The sequence below is a fragment of the Aptenodytes forsteri genome, unplaced genomic scaffold, assembly GCF_000699145.1.
Source record: "Aptenodytes forsteri isolate BGI_AS27 unplaced genomic scaffold, ASM69914v1 Scaffold76, whole genome shotgun sequence".
Taxonomy (NCBI): Eukaryota; Metazoa; Chordata; class Aves; order Sphenisciformes; family Spheniscidae; genus Aptenodytes; species Aptenodytes forsteri.
Window position 1 is genome coordinate 1,634,651 of NW_008794444.1, and position 5,928 is coordinate 1,640,578.

A 5,928-nucleotide genomic window follows, 5' to 3' on the forward strand; every position below is an offset into this window, starting at 1 on the left:
CCGGAGCTCTCCTCGGGGCCTCAGCGGTCTCCTCAAGAGCGGGGCCAGGCCCGTGGGGTCCTGGCCGGCAGGTTCAAGGCCAGGGGCATTTCAAGGCAGACCCCGGTGCTGGGGACGCGGGTCGAGGCCTCCCCGCCGTCTCCAGCGCTGGCAGGCGTGTGGCCCCCGCAGCCTTGCCCTGGTGTCTCCAGGTTCGGACCTTAATGCCGGGCTGCCGGTTGCTGTGAGGTCTAGCGACCAACGTGGCACTGAAAGCAACAAGGGGTGCCAGCTCCCAGCCCGCTGCCTGGCACCGGCAGCTTACGGGTGGATTTAATAGGGTGATAACAGGCTAAGAATCTATACAGTCCTCTGCAGGAGGCCAAAGAAACTCTTTTGATGGACCTTCTGGCTTTAAAATCTACTGCACTCCTGACTGCAGGGCCAAAACAGCTCAAAACATGAGCTGCTTTTCTTGGTGTAGATGTATCCTAGGAGGCACGGCAGCGCAGGCCCCAGGCAGTGGTTCTTCACGCGAGCATCACCCGAGCCATCTTCTCCATGCCATTCCGCCTCGCGAAGCCCTCAGCCTGCAGGGAGAAAGAGACAGGCACCGGAGAAATCCTCTGAAACCAAAGGTATTGAGAACAAGAGTGAAATGCAAAGGGAAGGCATTGGGAAAAGGGGAATTAAGTGGTGACACCAGATGGTAGCTTGAGCCTAAGGGGTTCCTGCAAGAAGGAGCCTCCCCCCGCCACAAAAGAAGATTTCAGCAGTTCGTTTCTGCATAGAGGGAAGCGTGGGGGGGGATGCAGGTCCCCGCAGGGGACCACAGATGATCCAGGGTGAGAGCAGGGCTAGCAAACCGAAAAGGCCTGGTTTCTCTGACCTGCGGGAGGGCAGCAGTGGAGACACTACTTATTCAGTGTAATGCAATACTGTGAGAAGATCCTTGAGACCGTTCCCAAGCTAAAAAGCAGTATAAGTGTGTCAGCACAGCACTATGCCGCAGTAGTCCTGACGAGGGGCAGAGCTAATTAGCCAAGGCACAGGATCACATTAACATGGCGTCTCAGATGGCTGAGATGAATCTCCCAAAGTCTCTGGAGCCCCTGTTGACTATGGCCACTATATACAAAGACAGAGCAAGGACGGGAGGGAAGATAGAGGTAAAATGAGTTGCTGAAGGTCACGTATTAGATCAGTGACAGGACGGAAAACAGAACCTACAGTTCCTCATCCCTCCAGTACTTTCTCCTCTGGACCGTAACAAAACCCCAGAACAACAACGGGATTTAGCTGCTGCTGACACAGTAGCTTCGTGTGTTCCAGGGGAAAATTCTGTATTTTGGTATAGGACCACGGTGATTTGTTTGTGCACGTGGAAAAAAAACCTATTTACTAGCATGGTACCACACACTGACACACAAGATATCGCCAGATGACTTAAAGGGGAATGAAATATGCGCCCTGTCATATTAGAAAAAGGCCCCACAATGGTACAGACCCAACCTTTTGTTTTAAGTTGATAAAGACAGCTAAATGCCATTTGCTGCTAAGTGACTTCTAACGATTAAAAACCCTTTTCCCCCCCGCACCCCCAGGGCATTTAGTGATAATATAAGAAAGATTTTGCACATTGTTTAGCTTACATGGCCATCTGGCACTTTTGCATTTCAGTAGCCTTGAACATTAAAAAAACAACAGATAAAGAAAACCAGTCATCTTATCGGAGACCTGGAGAAGTTTAACTCTGTCAGAGTACATAGGATTAACCAAGTCATTATAGCTCTTTTATTGTTGCCATCTTAATTAATGGTCATATTCCTCAAAGCTTTGCATTATTGTACTCTCTAAACCAGGCTGTTCCTTATCGCCTTTGTATTTGTTTTAGCCGTGAAACACTTAACTCAAGCTTTGCAATTGTACTCTCTAAACCAGGCTGTTCCTTATCGCCTTTGTATTTGTTTTAGCCGTGAAACACTTGCAGCTCACATCCAGCTTCCATACAAGATGTTCTGCTTCTGGGCAATGGACAATGGAAGGAGACATGAAAATGCAATGGTCCTGGCCTAACTCAATTAGAAACCTACTTAACGCTGCTGAAACATCGTCTCACACCACCGCACTAAGCGGTTTCTTCATCTGCTTTTGCTAAAGGAGATAAAAGTACAGTTCACTCAAAGTAATCCGCTCCAAACAGTCCCTGGGAACAACAAAAAGTTTGGTCTCAACTCAGCAGTGGCTTATGGTTGAATCCAGCACTTGTTCCTGGGTTAATTCCCACTCCCTTCTTCCCCATGGAAGAAAACCAAGAAGGTTTGAGTCTGTTTGGAAAGAAATGTGATTTCTTTAAGAATGTGGCTTTGGGCCTTGGAGGACGAGATCAGCTGCAGCATGCTTTCACCTGTAGTGCTGGAGCGGGTTTTTGACTGAAATCTGTAACAGCAGGGAACATTCGGTGTAAATGCACCGTAAATAACAGAGGATGTAAAGATATGCTGAGACGAAAACCACTCAGGCTTTGTCTCCAACTGCGCTTTGCACTGTAAGATTGCTAGTTTGCATTTTAGACTAGCTCCAGTGAAAGCTGGGAGCTTATAAATGTGCTACAACATCTAGCTATTAGCTATCAGGTTGCCAGAGTGCAATGTAATACCCAGAGTCAGGTACCTCATCTTTCTATTTATAGCCCGGGGAGTGTTAGACACCTCCCAAGGGCAAGTGGAACCTCCCACCTAACGAGCAGAGACCTGGTTGCAGGAAACATCAAACAAGGGCTGTATTAGACTTGCTTTGCATAGCCAGCGTGTAGGTGTTACCTCGGATCCCGGGCCCAGGCATCTGGGGCGCAGGAGTCTGTAAGGGCTCTTTGAAGGAACAGAGCAAGATTACCAGTTTAACACCGTGGGCTGCAGGGGTTGCGTGTCGTCTGTTTTATGTGCTAATCTAGGCGGTAGAGCAAATACCGAGATGCTCTCCAGGCTCATCCTGGTGAGAGTCCAAATGTGTCTCTCTCCTACCAGCTTGGACCATACCCTCCTCCCAGGCTACGGGCTGAGGCATTACGGTTTGGTGGGTGGCTGGCTCACGCTCCTGTTAAAAACGTGTTACCGTGCAAAATGAAACCCAACGAACAGAGCAAGAAAATGCAGCAGAAGGCGTAACTGTGCTTCCTAGTTGTCGTAAGACAGGAATTTAGCTTCTCTTTTCTGCTCCTAGAATTTGTTCTGGTTCTTAAACAAGCAACCACTTCAGACGAAAAGCATAAGCAGAAGTGGGAACAACAGCCAATGCGCCATAATGGTTTTGCTGCACAACGCTTGATCAAGAGGCTATCAATCAAATTTGGCAGGAGGACTACTCTGTGCCCTCTGCAGCATCGTGCTGGGCTCCGCATACAGTGGTTTGCCTACAGAGGCTTTTCTGTGACTCCATGCAAGTGGCAAGTATGTGGCTACAGCTTCGTAACTCCGTTTGCCTGAACTTTCACCAAAAGTGTATTCAGAAATTGTAATTATTTCAGGGCTAAATTTGGAGATAGGTTTCCCTACATGCCCCATATTGGGGCACTCTTCAGTAAGGTGCATTTATGCAAGGGTAGGAAGAATTACCCTCACAAAGACTGATATCCCACGTGAACGAATGGAGAGTAGAAAGAGCAAGTTATGCAAGGGTAGGAAGAATTACCGTCACAAAGACTGATATCCCACATGAACGAATGGAGAGTAGAAAGAGCAAGTTAGCAGATTTCCACATAATGATCTCCTTGGTACAAAATGTATCTGGTAATGACAATCGTATTGTCGAGAAATAGATAAATTCAAATTGGTTCTCAAAGCTTCAGGCACTCAAATGTAGGCATATTATCATGAAATCATCAGGACCGTACGAGAATGACACGGTTAATGTTTCAGGCATGTATAATATCTGTACAGGATAATGAGTTTATATATTCATATTGCTTATCTCTAGTAAATGGTATTACGTTTATTCCTCTTCACACAATAAAATCAGCAGCAATCAGGAATTTGGCGGAAAAAAAAATTATTACTGTGTTTTAAGTGTGACATTGCAATACTTTAAAGTGATGGCATTATTCAAATACACCAAGACCCTTGCGGTGACCTAGATACTGTTAGTGGAGGGCGTCACTGCAGCGTGTTAAGGAAACCCATTCTGGCTTCAACCTAGCTAGCTCAGGTAACAGCCAGCGAAGGTGGACAGCAGAGCCTGAGCCTGCCAAGGACCTGAGTTAGGTACTCGGGTTACCAGTCTGCCTCGAAGCACGTACTGCCACGTTATCGCCGATGTTATTTGAGCTAGTGAGCTTAAAGCCCCGGCTGTAATGCAGCCACGCTTCCTAAATTCACTATCAGCATCCACGAGCGGGAATTGGCAGATGCGACAGTCTAGATGCTCTAAGGAGCAAACAAGTATTGTTTCAGCATGAAGGAATCCTTCAGATGCAGGTATACAGCAAGAAAAAATGATTTTTGGTTGGAAGGAAGACACTCCTAAACTCATCTTTTCCCTAAAACTTGCAGTTCAGCATGGCTCGCACCATTGGACTGTATCCTGGTAAGGTAGAACTGCCGAATGCCCTCAAATTCCACTGATTTGGGAGAAAAAGGGGAGTAACAAAAAGCAGCGAACACCAAGGACTGCATCAGATTGGACTCTCTGGGCAGAGTCTACAAATACGAACTCCTGTACCTCTGTTGTTTAATTGGATCTTCTTCATACCATTGGGGAACCCGGCAGCAGTCAATAACCTCCATACTAATCTTTTATTATCCTACAGTAAATCAGTGATCATAGGATTAGTCCGGAGGGTCAGTGTGTGCCAATCTTTGCTGTCACCCCTGGCAGTCTATACAGGGAACCCGGGGGGTGACATTCTTCCGACCGCCACAATTCGTGATGCGCAGAGCCGCTCCCCAACGACGCAGGACCGATCGCTACCGCGGGCAACAGCTCTGCGCTCTGACCTAATGGTCTTCAATCCACTTATTGCTGTCTTCTTTCACCGTAATCGCGTTTATATGAAAAGTTACTGACGTTTTACTGCCATCCCGTGTGGAGGTCCTGCATTTTTAGGCTGTTGGAAAGGTGTGGCTGTCCCCCGCCGTTTACCATCACGCCTGCTGCTCAGCAGTTTCCTGTTTGGCGACGCTCCTTTTTTCCCCCCAACCTCGTCTACATTTTTGCAGTGCCACCAAGCGGCTGGTTTCTTGCATTAGCATTTCTGCATTTTAATTTTGCAGATTATAATTGATCAGCAAAGGCAGAACAATCTGTCTCGCAGACGAGAATCGCATTAAACGCAATCCACCCCAGCAAACCGCAGGGTCGGTACGATGCAAACACAGGAGGGAACACGGGGGCAGCAAACCTCGGCACAACCCCGGGCCCCTTAAAGCCTGCGTAAAGCCGCCTTCGGTTCCTCAGGAGGCGGCCCAGCGAGGTCACAGAGGTACGGACATACGCTCTAGCCTGGGCGCTGGGAGGGCGGTGAGAGGCCCGCGGGCCCCTCATCCTACCCCCGAGTCCCTGTGGGGCCTGAGGGCACCGCGCCCCGGGCCGCGGCCTGAGCTGCTCCCCCCTCCCGCCCCGCCGCCATCTTAGAGCGGGAGGGGAGACCGCCTCCGCGCCCGGCGGGCCTCGACCTCCCGCACTCCGCCAGCCAATGAGCGGCAAGTGCGAAGGGGCAAACGCTCGACGTAGCCAATGAATATCGAGAGTGGCCATGGCGGATGACCAATAAGCAGCCCGTTCCGGGATTTCGGCTCCGCCCATCAACGGTCGGCCGTGAGCGGGCCAATGAGAACCTGCGGGCGGGTCGGGGCTGGCCAATGAGCGTTGCCAGGCGAGATTTGAAAGTGAGCCGAGGCGGGCCGCGTTGCGGGCGCTGAGGAGACGGCAGCCTCGGGGGTCGGCGCAGGTACG